Source organism: Alligator sinensis, unplaced genomic scaffold, assembly GCF_000455745.1.
Source record: "Alligator sinensis unplaced genomic scaffold, ASM45574v1 scaffold628_2, whole genome shotgun sequence".
Classification (NCBI taxonomy): Eukaryota; Metazoa; Chordata; order Crocodylia; family Alligatoridae; genus Alligator; species Alligator sinensis.
This window is the reverse complement of record NW_005841833.1, coordinates 5751114-5770831: the sequence shown is the minus strand read 5'-3', so window position 1 is coordinate 5770831 and position 19718 is coordinate 5751114. Positions and strand designations below refer to the sequence as shown.

Genomic DNA, 19718 nt, shown 5'->3' with positions numbered 1-19718 from the left:
TTTATTCACCAAGGCGCCCCCGGGGGTTACAAGAAATAATGGCCACAAGCTAGCAGAGAGCAGATTTAGACTGGACATTAGGAAGAACTTCTTCACAGTTAGAGTGGCCAAGGTCTGGAACGGGCTCCCAAGGGAGGTGGTGCTCTCCCCTACCCTGGGGGTCTTCAAGAGGAGGTTAAATAGGCATCTAGCTGGGGTCATCTAGACCCAGCACTCTATCCTGCCTATGCAGGGGGTCAGACTCGATGATCTATTGAGGCCCCTTCCAACCCTAACATCTATGAATCTATAAACCCCTCCAATTCATCGAGGGGGCTCAGCATTTTTTTTAGAATTAGGTTTTGGATGATAAATTACTCCAAGCAGGAATCGGTTCTTTTACCCATAAAGAGATGGGCTACATAAATTGCTGTGGTGGTGACAACACAAACAAAGGATTATGTTTTCAAGTGAAAAAAAGCAATTGGCACTAGCTCTTGTTTTCATGCTCAAGTCCTCAGAAAAAAAATAAGATTTTATTTTTTTTTTTTATATATGATTTTTCTTACACACACACACACACACACACACACACACACACACACCATGCTTGATGGAACTAGGATGTTATCAAAGTTTTATTTACTTTATCAGTTGCTTTTTAAAACATTCTAACTTAACCTTTTCATAAATAAATTCAGTTCACAGCAAAACATTTAAATAATTTTTCCCCTTATAAAATGAAATCAATGTTGGCAAAATGGCTTTGGTTTTACTGACATGTCTACATACAATACAGTGCAGATTGAAAAGCGTTCCTCAGAAGGAATCTAACCAACGTTTGAAGCATGCTGGGACAGTGGCAAAAGCATCTTCAGCATGCCTTCAGACCCTAAAGATGCCAGAGTATTCCCCACAGTATCATCTGGACATTATCTCCCCCAGCCTGCATGGCAGTTCCCCGCAAGGCCCACTGCACTTATTCCATCCTGCTTCAAACCCAAGAAATGCTACAACAGAAGAAATGTGACTTTTATCACCATCACATGGTTCACTCCATTCGGATGCTACACCTTTTTTCTTCCGCCCTTCATGTGCCCTCTCTACTTGGGCTTTAAGTCATTCAGTCTGTACAGCATCTACCTACCACAGAGAGCCCCTGTCCTTGCTGGGTCTTGAGGCATTACCGTATTAAACCAGATTATTAGTAATAACAAAGTTAAATAAAATATTCTCTAACGTATCACATTCACATAAAAATATTTTTGTCCCCACCATTAAATAAAAGGTACTAAAATACTAAAAGTGTTGTATGAGTACTGGACCAAAAATTCCACTTCTGTTATGAAAGAACTAATTCAGAGCTTTTACTCTTCTCTACGCTGTTATCTAATATTTTTTGGTCTAATGAACAATGTGTCAAAGGAACAAGAGTTCTCTTGGCTAATGAATCCGAACAAATGTGCGCTGAGCAGGGGCTAGCCAAACGCAAAGCGTGTTTCAAGCTCTAAATGCCCTCATGCATTCCTATAAGTAGGATTTAAAAACCTGTTTGCAAATAAATTGGTTTTCCATTAAAATCTCCACCAAACGGAAAATGTCCAGACACTAAGCTACTAATCTGGACAGAGAATTGCCTAGAGGAGACTCCCGGGTTCTGCGCTGGTGAATTTTCTAGCAGCTCCAAAACACTGAGATTGATGCTGCCCCTTCCTCTGAAGCCAAGGACACAAAGCCTAAATCCAGAGGCAGCTGTGGAGCAGGACTGCATCCATGAATTCTTTATGCCTATGGGAATCACCAACTAGACAGAGTGCACCACAAGTACCTTTGAAACAAGAAAAATCTCTCAATATGTTTTCTCGCCATTATGTCTCCAACAGCTTTATCTGTAAACAATCTCTATAAATAAAAATTGTGTTTCACTGAAACTTTGCAGCTTCTGAGCATTTCTAAGTCACCTTTCAACTCCAAATATGCCTTAAAAGAACAAGTAATGCATCACTGTTAAAAACAGGATTACAGAAGTGCTCTAATATGGTATCTCAGAGAGGAGCACAGAGCGAGAAAGCAAAGATGGTTTGGGTTTAAAAAAAAAAAAATCTCAATAAAGCAAACGTCTTGGGGTCCATTGACAAAATGAAGACTGTGTAAATCCTTATGCCCACCGCTGCTGGGATAGAAATAAAGGAGCTCCATGCTGATATAAGGATGTGCACTGCTGCCACTCATAAAAGGATACGGCAATTAGCTGGCTAATTTCAGATACCATCATAGGAAAAAGTAGGCCTGAAGGAGGGACCTGAATGAGAACATGTTGACCGTGGGGACCAGCAGAGAAAGAGCGCTGCTTGCGTATGGGGTGGCTTGAAAGAAGTCTGTTTGCATCAAACAACTATAAATAAACCTTTTTGTGAGCAGCCCTGATCAGGCCAACCAGATTAGCTTCTTTACTTTCCAAGTAGGATATATGCAACTGCAAAATAAAGAAGCTGAGCCAAGGAGCCTTAGATGGCATCCCAAGATCATGCTAAAAAAGTAAGCTTCCCAGGCTAACACATTTGTTTAAAGAAAAGATATCCATCAGGGCTTGACTTCAAGGGGAAGCCATTTTCCACAATTAAACATAAGCTGTTCTTTCTAAACTTATGCTAATCAATGCATGACAAGATAGAGAGACAATAACTTCTTTTACCTAGGCAATTCCAATGCCAAAATACCAACCTGACATTTATTTGAAACACGGCCCAGGAAGAAAAAGTAAAAGTAAATTGTCTGTACCCTTCCTTTTTACACTGTATCATGTATAAAGTAGGACTGATATGCTCATGCTGCAGAAGAACTGCATAGCCGTAACTCTCCTTAGACTGATTGCACAGGAGGCATAATCCATCCTCCAGAAGGGCTGGCAAAACCGCAGTGTGTACCTTAGAAAGAAGAGCATTTTTCCTAGTAGAAGTCCAATGCAATTAGGCTAAACTTGATTAGGACTGCGCCAAATAAAAAAGTATGCAAGATATAAAAGTTAAGGGGAAGAATTAGTTGAACAGAAAGCTTTAAATTTGGCTGAGCTTTGCCACTAATTACAACAGGCCCAGAATTCCCCTCCTTCCTCCCCTCTTTTCTTCCTCAACTGCCTCCAAAGTTTATCGATACTGAATTACTCTGCAGGTCTTCTGAAAACATTTCTCAATCTGTACAATGGAAAGGTGAAGGAAATGGAGATGTGATGGTAGGCGCACACGTGCATGTTGTTCCTGATATAATGGAATCAAGTCACTCCTGACAACTGGCCTTCCAACTATAGCGTGTTACCTGGCAGATATTTTTTTTAATGATATATCTTAGCAATGGGTTTTTGTTTTTTTTCCCACCCAAAGGTTAGTGGGGTTAAAAAAAATCCCTTAAGTCCATGATGTAGGTTTATTAATTTAAGGAAGTAATGAAACAGTAGTTTGATCCCCACCCCACCCATCCCTGGTCTGATTGCCTGGCCTTGTTTCTGGTATTATGGACCCACTACATGCATTAAGGTTGGAGAGTCAAAGTCACAGTAATCAGGAAGTAGACTAACCTACATCCTGAAACAACGTGGGAGCAGAATGGTGACCTTACGCCTAAAGTACTGGACTGGGATTGGGAGACTGGGGTTCAACACCCAACTTCTGCAGTGAGTTCCTGCATGACCTTGAGCTGCCAAATGGAGACAGCACCTTCTTTCATCCCACATTCTGCACAGTGACTTGCTAATGAGGGGCCCTGATCTGTGTCCGAGGTTTTCAAATCTAAGATGATAAAGGGCATGGAAAGCAAGTATACGAGGAGAGGCTGAAAGCACTAGGCACGTTCAGCTTGTGGAAAAGGTGCTTAAGAGGGGACATGATAACAGCCTTCAAATACCTGACGGGCTGCCATAATGAACAGGGAAAGCACCTTTTCTCTCTTGCTGCAGAGAGAAGGACGTGGACCAATGGTTTGAAGTTGCAGCAAAGTACGTTTCGATTGGATACCAGGAAAACTTCTTCGCTGTGAGAACACTGCAGCAGTGGAAGAGATGCCTAGGGAAGGGGTGAGGGGTGAGGTCCATCGCTGGACGTGTTCAAGAAGAGGTTGCACAGCCACTGGGCAGGGGTGATCTAGGCATAGTGATGCCTGTCTTTTCCTATCGGTGTTTCCCAGGCTTCTGGGCTTTGCTGGTTGCCCCAGCCCCTCTTTCCGATGCATGTGTCAGACTGTTGGCCATAGTCAAGGCTGGGCTGTGCCAATGTTCTGGCTGGAACCAAAGCCAAAGGATCCTGGATGGAGGGTCTTGCCCCTCCACTCAGGGTCAGACCGATGCCAAATTTGGGGTCAGGAAGAAATTTTACCCCATGGTCAAATTGGTATGGACCAGGGGGATGCCTTTATCTGTAGCAGGGGGCATAGCCCTCTACTTGGGATCTCCTGAGCATGCATCAACAACCTTTTGCAGGAAGAGGACATTGGCTGCTGTGGTTCCCTTGCTTTGCCTGTGGCAGGTTAGAGTGCTACTATATCTGTGTTGTGTCAGGGCTGATGGTCATTTTACCAAAAGGTCAGATGACAGATTTGTCTGGGATGACCTGGATAGGACTGATCCTGCCTTAGGAAGGGGGCTGGACTGGATGACCTACGGAGGTCCCTGCCAGCCCCATTTCTCTCTACTTCTACAACTCCATGTAGATGCAAAGCATGAAGACTGAAACAAAGAGTCTGTGCACTTCCCCAGAGTAAGCACTTTTCTGAACTTAATATAAGAAATGCTCATTAACCTTACCCTGCTGTCGGCACCCCTCAAAACTAACTAGGTCCCATCATTTTTAAGGCTTCAAACAATCCGTTTCAGGGGCCCTACTACAAGCCTTGAAAATGAGAGGGAGATAGCCCTCAAAAGTGACCAGCTCCCATCACTTTCAAGGCTGCTTCCACTTCATGTCTGAAACCAATTACAGTTCAGTTAAATGGAGCGCAATTAGGTTACAAAGCAGACAGTGAGGATGAGAGATCTTACATAATTAACAGCTATTCATTCTACTTTAAGCAACAGGTGAGACAATGGGAGTGGTGTTGCATCAGGCAGTTACGGCGCTTTTCAGTGTGCATAAAAATGTAAAATGGAAAAGACTGCACATAGAGAAAGCAACTAATCTCACACTGCATTTGAAATGCTCGCTTTTGCCTTCGCTCTCCATTTTTCTCATTTGCTATTCTGCTTTCTCCTTCTCCTTTTGTTTCTGCGCTGCTGATCCCTTTATTGCAAACTGCTATTTCTCCTGTTTATCTGTCAGAGTTGCAATCCCGTCATGCTTTGTGTTCTCCGTCACCTTCTGAAAAAGTCTTGCTTTTCTTTTATTCCCTTCTTTTCCCTGGGCTCTCCCTTTCCTTTCTTCACTCTCTCCTTGTTTCTCCCTTTCAATTGTACCTTTGCTGTTCCTATCATCTTGCATTCCTCGGTCCTATCCTTTTTTTTATGACCCTGCTCTCTCCTCTGCTTTCTCACTCCTCACTATTGTACCAGCCAATACAAGGGTCCCTCCTCTTTGTACAGGTGATTGTCCAAAACTGGTGATAAAGAACAGGGCTCCAGGAAAGGCACCAAAGTTCCCAGCTCATTCACTACTAAACTGAGTTTCAATGAAATCAAATGAATGCCAAAAAAATAGTTTAAAAAAACCCTTTGTCCGCAACAGGGCACCCACAACTGAAGTAGCACTTGGACAAAAGAGATCACGGTGCAGCTAAATAAACGGGAGGACAGTAAATAAATGCAGGCAGAGGACGCATGGCCCTGAGCTGTGCCCCCCTACGCCCCCAAGCCTACAGACAGACGCAAGGACTGTTAGACACCATTACTAGATACAAAGCAAGCAACATTTTAGAAAAGATCAAATACAGAGAAAATGTCCATATACCGAGACCTCTCAGTCCTGATATACAACTGAGAAAGAAACCTGAAAAACTCAAATATAACTACCAGCACATAACTGTCAAGGTGGATGTTCCTCAAAAGTAATTTTGTCCCAGGAAAGCAGGATTTTTCAGAGCGGGAGAAGAGAGATGAAGGCTCCGGACTCACGTAATTATTCCCCATCTCCAGCTATCACATTAGGGTGCTGTAGGATCCACCATCGCTACTCTCCTTTGCTTAGGACAGACCACATCCATCTTGGTTGTACTGGCAATACACACCTCTCCAGCTGGACAGGAGGATTGCAAATCTTGAATGAGTCTCTAAACTACAGTGTGTCACACGTTCACCATCTCCTGGACAGACGATGGCACCGTGCTCAGGTATGGAAGGTACAGAAGTTACAAGATCAGCATGCAGCATGCATCAGCTTCTGTTCGTGCAACAAAAGTAAAAAAGTACTATCGCCACTGCTCCAGATGCCTCACATGGCCTCCACTCAACTGTCTCCCCAATTCTAGTGGCAGCACGCGTTACTACTACATCAAGCATTTTGAAGTGACAGGTATTTTATATACAGGGGTTTCTGTCCAAGCAATTCATGAGGCAATGTTTAATGCCAGAGGGGGACCACCAGATAATTCCTTTTGACCTGTTTACCATAGACCCTTAATTTCACCTTGGTGTCAGGAAAAAGCCTTGCACGGTCGAGAAGAATTCATTTTTAGATGGCTGGCAGATAAAGCACCCCTGAAAATGGAAATAAACGCATTTTTTCTTCCCTCGAGCACGTTCTGTGGTATTGCTATGATAATCTTGACAGTAATACAGTGTCGGCAATTGACTGCAATTATTTTAATAGAAAAACAAAAAGAGGCTGCAGATACTAAATTAACGAGTGCATACTCTCATTCCATTCATTTTCTCATCACCTGGCAACTGAGTAGCCATGAGTAAAGCTGGGGGAACGGGGAGCCGTCTCTTGCCTGGGTATGATGCTGAATGCTTCTTGAGCCCGACATCACAGCTGCCCAAGAGCACACCTGCTATTAGCAGATGTTCTGGCTTCAATCTTAACATGCCAAATGTTTCCATTTTCTTTTCTTTGGGTGACTGTCGAAATAAAGGGTTGCCGAACCCTAAAGCAGCTCAGCATTTGTTATAAACTTAATTCCATTTAATACCCCGGTGTTTTCTTACTTGCTTGCAAAGCCATTTAGGTGTCTCTGTAACTTTGGGGAATTTCCAGCTTCCGCATCCATATGTTGAGACAGAAATAACATACGAGTTAAACAGTCTAAGTTTGGGCTTTATACTCACGGTTCTTAAAATGGTATACTGTTGTCACCATGCCAATTTGTGACATTGTTTCCCACCAGACATCCTCTTTGGCTTGCATATTACTGCCAAGGTATGCAAATTTACTCATGTCTTGGATTTTTTGCCTTTTCATGCTATGCTTGAGTTCAGAGTCACTGGGGCTCTTGTTACACTTGTATTTTCATAACTGATTAATCCCATTCCTGTAAGAACAAAAGTAATGCCAGACTGGGCACCTCTACATGAGATGCTTAATGCCCACTGGACTAATTCTACCAAGCATTAGCGCGGCTGGCAAAAACCATGCTAATGCGCAGTAGATTAGTCCAATGAGCATTAAGTGTCACAAAAAAAGCGTTCGTTTGTGTCCATGCAGAGTAGACTTAGGCCAATGAGCATTAAGCAGCACAAAAAAAGCGTTCATTTGTGCTGATGTGTAGTAGCACCGATTACAGTGCATTAAGTACTTGTTATTACAGGTACTAAACTTAATGCGCCATAACTTTGGCTCATTAATGAACGTGTAGACACACCCACTGGCTCAGATCAATAGTCCACGTAGCTCAAACACCGCCTCCAACAGTGATGAGTAGTAGACGCCTTGGAAGGAGACTATGAACAGGGCACGTCATGAGCAAGCCACCCTCTCTCATATCTTCCCTGGTATCAAAGATCCTTGGTTTAGGGATGTCAGAAGATCCATCCCTGGCCGTTCCACGTAGCAGCCCTCAATGGACCTGTCCTCCACAAATCTGTCTAACCCTTTCTGGAGCTCATTAAGGCATCTGCCTCTACAACCTCCCACGGCAGCAAGTCCACACGCTGACTACGAGCTATATGAAAAAACTTCCTCTTGTTTACTCCAATGCTGCACAGTCTGTCCTTGCTTGCAGGGTAGTTTAGCTGTCTCTTCAAAGAGCTATCTTGTCAGCAAAATCTAGGTCTTCTAAAGTATTGCCGTTGAGCCACGTGATACTTATGTTGAACCCATTCAAACATTTTCTCCCAAATAAGTGCCAAAACAGAAGAGCCAAGAAAACATGCCCCTGGTTTAACAACTCTCTCCAGCCCGACAGTCATTCAAGTCTGCATTACTTTTGCTGGGCACCCTAAGATTAAATTGTACCAATATTAATATTTGTGTTGGTATATCATACTATTTAATGTATTCTTGAGTAAATCACAATGAAAGCTGTCAAATACCTTCTTGAAATTTGTGAGGTTTATGAGAACTGGGGTTTTTCCATTCAGGCTGAAAAATCAGGCCAAGACACAGACAGAAAGATGTGGAAGGTACCACCGGAAAGACTGCTCACGTAATAGGAAGGGGAGAGATTAATGCTGTCGAACAAGCATAGTTACAAGCATGAAGACAACTGGTTGCAAGGTGAGTTCCTCCGTGACAGAACAGGACGAAAGTGAGAAAAACTGAGACCTGATCAGTAGGCTGCCTTCAGCTTCTGTTCAGGGTATCTTTTCAAATCCAGTCTCAGGAGCTACCACAGATCTAGATTGCAAGACATACATATTCAAGTCACTAAAGCAATTCTGTCCTCTCAGCTGAGGCCCTAGCAACAGTGACTAATATCTCCATCATCTCCAAGTTAGATGGAAATCATTCAGAAACCAGAAGATTCTTAGATAATCAATTTTATCAGCAAAAAGTGCACGTGGTACTGCAGGAACAGTACCGAATATGAACATTTTCACCTATTGCACTTATAGTCAAATGCAAAGCAGTGGTCAAAATAGTTTTGGATTGCAAAGTACTATTCCAACTATAGCAAGCTTTTCCATTTTTGCTTTGTATAAGTATAGATTTTGATAAAACTGCCATTTTCTTTTCAAAATGAAACCTTGTTCTGTCATTTTCAGAACAAAACCTTTTGGGTTGTTCATTTGAAATGATTTCACGTTTGAAATGTACTCTACTACAAAAATATAAAAGGGTAAAAAATTCAACAAGATGTTTACCATCTCCTGAAGCAAAACATTTCAATTGAGCAATACAGTCTTCCCAAAATTTTCATATCACATCAAATTTCAAGCTTTTGACTTTATTTATTTATGTATGTATGTATTTATTGAGATCTTCAATTCTTTTTTTGCCAGGCAGAAAATCCATTTTTTTTAATCAAAACCTATCTAGTTGTATTCCTTACCCCCTTTATTCCCTCCTGCTATTTTCTCATTTCTATTAAAAAATCAATTACGTAACAACGGAGATGGAAACCCTTGAATGTGGAAGGCCACTATCATTATTTTCAGTGCAAAACCAGAAAAGTTTCTAATCACAGATATTTTTGCTACCTCTCCAAACAGAACTGCTGGAACGGCCATAAAAGCCCCAATCCTGGCTGTAGCCCAATAAATCCTCGTCTGCACCTCCGATCCAGGAAAGCGTATAAGGGCATGACTGACCTAAAGCATGCGAGTAGTCCTATTGATTTCATATGTCATTCAAGTTAAGCAGGTCCCTAAGTGCTTTCCTCAAACAGCACTTAAAGCGGTAGTTGATTCATGGTAAAAAAGATCAGCTACTTTCATCTAAGAACTTATGCAACTCCCACTTGCAGTTCCTGACCACCTCAGTCTTTCATGTATTTATCCTAGCAAGATCCCTGTGAGAAAAAAGTACCAGGGTCCCTATATTAAAAGGGAAGTAAGGGACAGAGGAACGGACTTTCCCTGTGACAGACATCCCAGTTCCAGGCCGGTAACATGGGAGCATCTTCTTCTCCAAGAAAGGAGGAGAAAATCTGGATGCTTGGACTGACATTTGTTAAGACAAAAATGTATCTATTAATATGAATTCTGGAAAGCACATCAACGATTTCAAAATGCAAAATCCGCTACAGGAAGTGTACTTACTCAATGGACAGTCGAATACAGATGGGAGTTATGTATTCAACTTTCCCAACTTTTTCCTTTGACAACCACCCAGATGATACAACAACGGGAATATTATGTACCAGTAGAAGTGGGATTTGAGGGAAATCTGAAGTTTTACAGAGGGGAAGCACCCAAAGAGGAACATGTCTGGCTTGCAGCTGTTTTAGTAAATGGAGAGAACTCTGGATCTCTAATGAGGCCTCTCAACCCAGATTATTCTAAGCTTCAAAACTCATCTACTCTTCTTATGACAAAGATTATAACGTTTATGTTAAGCATACTGAGATCTGTCAACACACACAGATTTGGAATGAACTAATGATCTCATTACTGTGAAACACGTAACCTTTGTGCCCAAAGAATGAAGGCCTCTGCAACAAGGCTACAGCACAATTTCCCCATTTTCTGAAAAGAGCATCTTACCTAGGAGCCCAGGCACCTTTATATAATGATGTTAAAAACCAGATCGTGCCAAATGAACCAAAAAACAGTTGGGTCTTTGTAAGTATTGTGCAACCACTCTCCACACATTTCTTGAGTATAATTTGCATTACTGTTTCCTGAAACTGGAAGCTAATACAAAAGCTTCTAAGCACAATTATTTTGTGAGACTATTTACTCTGAACTGGAGCCTCAAGGATTTGCCCTTTCAGCACAACTCTAGTGCTGAGAAGTAGCAAGACAGAAAAACAACTCTTAGCTCCCACTGCAATTAAATCATGTGGAGGCTTTAATGGTTTTTAAAACAAATACAAGGTGTATGTTTTAGATGACAGAGGATTTTATCCGGGTGCATACGTAATGCCCTTGAATGAGTATAAACAGCTGAGTTCTGTAAAACCAAGAGCCATGCAACCAAATAGAGATGCGTGACTAAACTACTGCATACTTCCCAGCAAATATGACACCTATTTTACAGCAAGCTCCATATTTATACGGCACAATCAGCGTCTACTGTACGACATTTAAAATGCTCTAAACAAATGAAGCTCCAGGCCCCAAGACATGCAGTCTGCAGTCAAGAGTTGATACAGTCCAGTGCAAACAGTCCTTCTGCCTGAAACAGTTCACAACACAGTGTATTAGTAAAGATTTTTGGTGGAAAGTGAAAGAAACACCAGCAACGTGGTATTAGCACAAAACCCCCAATTTAGTCAGAACTGCTTTTTATAAAATGTAAAGGCACTAAAAATGCTCCCTGGAATTTTTTCATTCCAGCAGCACCAGCTGTGTTTAAAGAAATAAGCCTTGGCCACCTAGATGCTGTTGCAGTGATTCCCTGAGAGTGGAACAGACTAAAAGCAAGTTAAACTGACCTCACCGATGTCTCATTCTTTCTTTGGGGGTCTTAAAGCTGACAATTTCCCTTAATTGAAGAGTTATTCCAAGAATAAGGTCCATGTGAGCCAAAGTACAAAAATCAGGAGTGGACAGAGGTAGCCATCAGGAATGAAGGCAGGACAGAATCGAAGGGTCCGGTATCAGGAGATCAACATACAGGTGCAGAGTAGTTGAAAGGAGGGGAGGGGGAAAAAGTGAGCGTGAAAGAAGAAGTGTGGCAAACCCACTCTGGAGATTCAAGATGAGAAAGATGAAAAGAAGAGTGGGAAAGCAACAGTGGCCTGGCAATGCTGATAGGGGTCCCCTGGAGAGACTGAGGACAAGGAAACAAAAGAGAGAGAAAGCAGCAGTCGCTGAGGCAGGAAGACACCAGATCACAAATCAGAGTCGTGGCAGCAGAGATAGGAAGCAAGGGAAAGCAACGGAGGATGATAGCAGGACAACAAACACCGGGGGGGTGGGGAGAAAAGTGGTGGTGTGATGAATTTTCAGGGCAAGGGCTATTAATTGTTTGCTCCAGTAAGGGAGTGATTTGCTGGGAGAAGGTGATGTGGAGCTGTCTTTTTAATTTGAGAAAGGGCTACATTTGCTGTTGCTGGAGAGCGCTTTTTGCTGACATTGTGTCAAATTTGTGAGATTAAATTATGTGATTTAATTTATGCACCTGTGCCTGAAGGCTTCTGATAAGCTATTTTCTGAATTGGAAAACTAATGTTGTTACTGATAAGGAAATTAAAGCAGATCTTTATACCATGGCTTTTCAATTTCTTCTGAATGGGAACCAAGAGTTGCACATGTTCCTTTTTGGACGACACAACCTCAGCGTTCGGCTGGAAACGCGGTACACGAGGTAGTTCCTGATCTAATTATTCATGCAACATTCATTATTTCGGGAAAAAAAATCTGCCTACAGTCCTTCACATTGAAAACATCAAGTTTCTTTCTTCTTCATTTATTTATTTTTTTTAAAACATTCATCACGTCAGTTCTTTAACCCTCCATAAAAAATTCACTTATCACTAATGACGGTTTCAGGCATTTCCCAACAGAGTACTGGCACCAGCAGTCTGAGTCGAGCGCTGGCTCCCTTGCTTAATAAGATATCAAATATCCTCTGACATTTTACAGTAATACAAGATATAATTAGCATTTTCTTCAAAATATCTGCGTTTGCTGCCCCACTCTCTCAGCACAGCACATACGAAATTGGAATTTTCCAACTTCACCCTTTTTCTGAGGTTTCCCTTTATTCTTAATTAAAGTCACAAAGCCCTGGGGTAGGTCGACGCTCAGAAACATAAGCGTAGAAATGCGCGCTGTCCCGTGAGAGCCCTAATTGGAATTTCTCTCCGAAGGCCTCCTCTCTCGCCTGCTTCAAGTCCTCAGAGGGACTCGAAGCGTTTTGTGGTAGACAAGCTGGATGATCTTGCAATCGGGCACTTGACAGACCCAGGAGATGTGGATGCAATTCCCACTGCTGCCAGAGACCTCCTGCGAATGAACAGATAAATGCTGTGCTTCTCACTGCCTCAGGTCCTGGGCTGTAAAGGGCATTTTTTCTGCAAAAAGGTAGATAACACGCATCTTCTCCCAGACTCCCAATGGTTTTTTGTCTACTGAAGCGACGCGCTGTCTGGGACAGGGACGTTCTCTTCCCATATGGTGCTACGATGTCTAACACCCTGTTCTGGGTCAGGGCCTTCACACACTACAGTAATAGCATTACTTAATGAAACAGTCAAATTAGGGAGCATCACCAAAGCAGCCTGCTCTGCTATACAGACTCCTGCAGCCTGACATCATCTTACCATTCTCAAATATGATTTTTCCTCATGAGAAAGTGGTGCAGACTAATTCCAAGAGTATAATTCACCCTTGGCTCTGCTGATTTTGCCTATGCAAATTTATTTTAAGGAATCTCCCATATTTTCCATTACCGGCAGCATTGTAGATGGAATTAGATGAAAGGGCTACAGGTTTACAGAGGACCAGAGCTTTTAACAATCGCGTAATCCAGTCTCTCACTGAGCAGAATTAAACTATATAGCTGTAAACACACCAGTATCTTTCTAGTAGAATTAGGACAAGAGTAATTTTTCCCAAAACAGCTAATGTATTAATACATTCCCCCATGACATCCCCTAAATGCTTGTATGTATTTGAACGTACAAGGCAATCGATTATAAAACTAACTCCAAACTAAAAATCAATGACATTCTTTAACAACATTACTTACAACGTCATATCCACATCACACTATTCACAACTGGCAATACGTGAGCATTTTAGTTTGGAGAGACAGGGAGAGATGAAAAGGGAAAGAATGAAGGTTAAAGCAAATTGACTTGAGGCCGTGGATAAGCTTACTTCATCAATACTGTTCCTGCCGAAGACAGACATCCTACTTATCCACACTCTTACACAGCCTCATTTACTTGCATAAGACATTTGTCAAGCAATTAGCCAACAAGATACTGCAATCTGATCATTTAAATATGTTGGGGGGGAGTGAAAACACACGTGTATTATTTTCAAGAACATCCTCATAGGGATTTTTAGCATTTGAAGCTAGTGCACATGGTCTGCAGTTACAAGCACACAGGGTGAGGGGGAAACGGCATTTCGAAGCCCGCAGTTGCACTGAATCCAGTCAATAAGAGCCCAGCTCCACATAAGCAGAAGGGAAAGGAAATGTCATCTCAGAGCTTTAGTGAACATGATAAAACAAACTATATTAAATTGACTGGCCAACTCTCTGTTTCCCAGCTGCAGGAAGGCCAAACAAGTCACCAACCCCTCTGCCCAACTTCAGGTCTTCAGCCTTAGAGACTACAAGCCTGTACTGCTGGGCCTCAGAAATACATCCACAAAAGACCCACTTCATGAAACTACCAACCCTGACAGCCACTACCCCTTTTTACCTTTAATCCGCTGCTTAATTTATTACCAGGCTTCAGCCCCCGCCAGCAAACATACATTCCCTTTGCTTGCTTTTTAAATCCTCATATCAAACATTGAGATATGGTTTATTTACATAATAATAACATTGTTTGCACTTGTCTTGAAATAGAACGCAATTTAATTAAGAACATTTGTCATGGTTCTGCCTTTGTCTTCTATTATCGCAAAATACTGATTGAATGAACTAGTTTTTGTTTGTTTGGTTTTTTTTTACAGATGCTGTCCAGAATATAACTCTTGGTCTTTTACAGACAACTTAAAACGCAAAATAAATATATTTGTGCATGCACACATTAAGTCAGTAGATGAAAAGGGATACAAAAATATATTGGGAAAAACTCCTATACGATTTGTGGGATAAAGTTAAAATTGGATTTAATAGTGTAATAAATTCAAATCACTTTAGACCTGTTTGTGTTTTAATAATGTGTGTGTAGCCTATGGGTTCACCACTACATTAACCATAGACCTGGTGACAGGACGTCACAGCAAGGAGCTCTATCCCAAAAAAGGTCCAAATTCATTATCGATAAAAGCAGACACAGCCGACCTCAACAGAGCAACACTAGCTGTCACTGGCAGTGACACTTCCCCAACACACACGTGCTTACTTGGGTTTAACACTGGAATCCTAACCTTGCACACACTTACACATACGCTTCATTTTCTGCGTGAGGAGTTCTGGCAAAGTTACCGGCCCTATTCTTGTGTCAGCTTTACAGCTTCCAATAAGCATTTTCAGAACCAGAGCCTGAATTCACCTCTTCCTACAGTGACTCTTCCCATTGCTTGGTAATAACCCTGCAAACAAGACATGGTGGCAGACGCACCCACTTTATAAACAGGGAAATAACAGAAGGGTGGCTCACTTGTGTTTACAGACCCTGGGTCAGGTTTGCAAAAGTGCCAAGTCCCTCGGACTGAGTAACAGGCAGGATGGTACCATAATTCATAGGGGGCAAGAAACAAAGCAAGGGAGGTTTTGGAAGGAAAGAATAAGAGCTGTGTTAGGGCCAGGATGACTAACCTGACCGCTGGACCTCCAATAGGAAATACCAGAGAAATCGGCTGAGATTTTAGGTGGGGCAGAAGGAGACAGGTGTGAAGTACAGACGCTGATCAGGGAGTCATCTACAGAGATGCTGTCGAACATGCGTTTGGAGATGAGATGAACCCCAAAATAAAATCTGCATCTGTATCTGGGGAGGAGGTGAGATGCATGGATAGATTCACAGATGTTAGGGGCTGGAAGGGACAACCACAAGATCGACAGATGCCTCTTATGCTTTATTACCATAACGTTGGTGTTAGATACTGAGAACAAACAACGCCTATCTGCCTGCTGCCATAAGGAAACTATAAATGTTCGTTTTCCTACGCTACGATTTGTCACAGCCCATCAAGGTGCAGAAATACTGAACAGTTGTTTCCCAGCTGTGCAAATCCATATATTCACATTGGTTCTTGCTGTCCAGCTGCCAGAAACAATGTATGCTCTTTCGTAAGAGCGCTTTATGGAAATCCCTCTTCTCAGCACAGCCCAATCCTTCCTGCTCACAATGCAAAGGTGGCCCTTTCCCAGCACCTGCAATGTGAATATTCAAGTTTCCCTCTGCTCACAATGGCCAACCACAGTCCCTCTGCTCTGATCTCTGCCCCTCCTGAGGATTTTGAAACTGTTTACTAAAAACAAAGTTGTCAGCTTTTACTTCCCCTTGGCTGAAAGAGAGAAAATCCAAAGTCTTACATAAAAAAAAAAAGTTTTAGAAAGGATGTTAAGTAGCTGAAAGGAGCTTTGCTTTTAAAACATTAACAGCACTTTGGTGGACTTCCTGCCTTACTCCCAAACCTCTGATCTTCCCCTGCAGAATAACTGGCAAATATCTGGGGGTTCACTGTATGTTCACTGTATGGAGCAGCTATGTCTCCCTACCTGATGTGAACCCGAACCTTACAGATTGATTCACGTCTGCAAAACCTTCTGCCTAGTTTGAGCCCTACAGCAGTCCGCCCATGCGGATGTGATTGCAGAACAGGGTCCTTAAATAGAAAAACAACGTAAAGTAAAATACAGCGTAGTTATTCTGGGAAAAGCCATAGGGACTGAGAGGAAAAGAGGAAACAGAAGGGAAGGAAAGGCAGATGACGGGAGATACAAAAAGCAAGCCCAAGGGGTTTTTCGGCTTTTAAACTTCCTAAATTTGCCTTCAGCACTTTTGTCAACTCATTAGGTCTTCGCTTCTCTTTAATTTAAAATTTTAATATCTAACAATTTCAGAGCAATAACAATCTGAGGATGCTTCACGTAAACTCAGGAGTAATCAAACCTCGGCCAATAAACTCTTCGTCCTCAGAGTTTATTTGCTGTTCAGACTTGGCCTGCAGCCTTGGAATTTATTCTGCCTCCAGTCGGGTTATTTCTTCATAAACAGGAAGCCCCCTCAAGTTTTCATTATAATAAACTAATTTGCTTCATCTAGTGTCAGTGTTAGCACAAGAAAATAAGATTGTGGCACCAAGTGAACCAGCCTCAGCCAAAAGATAAACTGTAATACAGCAGTAAAATATTTGTAATATTTTTTAAGCAGATAATGTCAGTGGAATAGAAGGCTGTCACTGCACAGCGGTCACCTGCTCCAGATAAACTGAGACAAAATTTATTACTTTAAAAAGAGAACATTGTGGTGAGGCTCAGACATTTATTCCCAATGACCTTATTTCTATTATACCGTATGATTAAGGATGTAGATATTGTCAGACTCTGGGACGGACAGTGGTAAAGCAGACCAACCATTGCTCACGGTCTAACACTTGAAAGCTATGCTCGGGCTGACTTGATGAATAGCTAAAGCACAAAACCAGAGAAAATCAAAACACATGGGTGGAAATGTACAGCCTCCTGGTTTTTTACTCCAAAGAAAACCTCTCTTCACCTTGCTTTTTATCATTAGGATTTTTATGCATCAGTCAAGCAAAGCCCATATCTGACTGGCTGGCTTACAGCATTTAAAATATATTATTGTGTATTCTTTGGCACACTGATACAAGTGCCCCTAGCACATCACGTTCCTTTCAATGAAAGACTTTAAAAAAAAAAAAAAAAAAAAAAAACCAACCCAGAAACCACTATGAATACATCTGACACCAGAAAAACTGTCAGCGCTTTCTACTGAATGAGGAAATCCTTGCTTTCAGTAAAAAGTGTTGATGTTTACTCAGATCCCATCACCTACAGCAGTTTGTGGTGCTACCCCTGCGCAAGTCTCTCTTTTCCTTTATCTCAATGCTTTCTCATATTCTTCGCACCAGCAAAGCCGTCTTAAATGTCCCCAGCCCCATTCTACCTTTTTCCATGACATCAGTCTCCCTCTTCTCTTAAGGTCCCTCACCTCCTTCAAACCAAGGGAGCTCAACTGAGTCTTGCTGACTGTATTTTCTTTAAATCATGTAACAAAATTTACAACCAAGTTGCTCCCCTCTATCTATCCAGCCTCGTTATTTCATTATTGCTACCCTTTTGCTCCCTCCCCAATTCCCTGCCACTGCTCGTCAAACTGCCCATTGTGCTTTGGCTTCAATTGAAGCCTGCGTGCAGCAAAGATTTACGAATGGGGCAGTCTCCCTGAAGTCAATGGAACCGTGCACAGGCATCAAGATATTTGTGCTCAAGTCTTTGCAGGACCGGAATATTAGACTGCCCGCTCTTCAGGGCGGGGATCGTGTCGCAGGATCTAGACTGCCGTTTTCAACACCAGAGCCCCGATCCAGACCGAAGACTGCAAGCCGTACCGCAACGCAGCGACAGGAACATCCTTAAAATGAAGCTTCCCAATTCTGGTCCCTCCTCCGTGGTACCGGCATTCCAAGCTCCTAGCAAGCATCACCAGGTGTGATTTATGTCTCTTTGTACACACAAAGCACACCAAACACTGCTGACACTAAACAAAACGATACATTTAACCATAGCATACAGGAATGTAATACTACAAACGGCTCAGATAAGACCTCCAGGAGTTTGCTTAATGTTATAACATAAATTTTATCCGAAATGTACACAAATAGTTTGAATTATTAATAGGGTTTACACAAACCGAGAGAAGAATACGCACTGAAATCTCTCCAGCGAGCAAACACAAACTGGACGCTAAAAATGACTGGCAAGCCTTTTACGATTTTGCCAGGATCACATCGGTTTCATATTTGCAATCTTTCTGCCGCCCAGTTTTTCCCTGCCTCGGTGTAGAGAACTGTGTAAATATGTGAAATGAGAGGTTGGGCCATCTTTTATTCATGGCATACATCATAAATCCATGTAGGGCAATAGGGATGTGCTGTAAGAGAGGTCTAACAGGTAGAGTGCAAATATTCTGTCACGCTGCAAGACGTGCAAAACTGCCTGCTAAATCCTGCTCCTGGCATCACACACAGAGCGAAGTGGGAAAGATCTGCTGTTTATGGTGATGAAGATGAGAAGAGCTAAGAAAAGCAAGAGAGGCTGGTAGATTTACACAGTGCATGCAGGATTCTGGATTCGGGCTTCAGAGGAAAATCTAGTTTTACCATTAAACACAATGTCCGAAAGGAGCTACGACCTCAGCCCTGCAACTGGATCCCCGAGTGCAGCGTCCGCTCACCCCGAGGCCAGCAGGACTCCATTCACCTGGACTTCAGTGCAGGATCGTGGCCTGTGTGCGAGTTCAGGGGCTGTGCAAATGCTCACTCTACAGGCTGCTTAGAAGAAAGCCTCTGTTCACAAACCCCTCTCCCCTCCCAACACCCCACTAGGTTGCCAAATTTCTGCAAACCCCCTGAGAACAGCCCTGCTGATGACAGTGCTTTGAGAATCAATAGGTTAGTTTGTACCTAGACTTACTACTTTTTCAGCCGGTGACATCAATAGTGAGGTCACACAAATGCCTGGAGAATTCTCCTGGAAGATAAAAGTTTCTTCATTTTCACCTTTATTTACCAACATATGCTCCCCCAAAATTGCTTTAAATCAATGCATCGAAGCAGTTTCACAAGCGTAATACAATTACAACAGAGCAGGACTGCACGCTAGTATTAGCCCTCGGCACCTTAAAAGACAGATCTATGCTCCCGGTTTGTTTAGGTCTCCATCGGGTTTCACCATCGACAGACTCATCTACCGTCCAAGCCCTCGTGCTCCTCCAGACACCCCTCTTCCACGCGCCGCACAAGCGGCAGGCGAGCGAGCGGTGCCCCCGGTCCTGCTCAGCCTGTCTGGGGCTGAAGCAGTCTCTCGTCTCAGCCTCGCCGCCGGCGCAAAAAGGCAGAG

The 19718-nt window shown here is 42.6% G+C and overlaps 1 protein-coding gene across 5 annotated transcripts in view; it reads right to left on the bottom strand.

Moving 5' to 3' along the window:
• Nucleotides 1–19652, bottom strand: part of GRK3 (G protein-coupled receptor kinase 3) — a 105328-nt gene extending 85676 nt beyond the window's left edge. For 2 of the 5 annotated variants that reach the window (XR_003093184.1, XM_025199539.1), the window contains exon 1: nt 19293–19438. The gene's annotated coding sequence lies outside the window, so the exon portion shown is untranslated. Of the gene's footprint in view, nt 1–19282; nt 19454–19497 lie in introns of those variants that run through there. The other 3 variants (XM_025199552.1, XM_025199564.1, XM_025199548.1) reach the window with 3 other exon arrangements.
• Nucleotides 19653–19718: the final 66 nt, after the last annotated feature.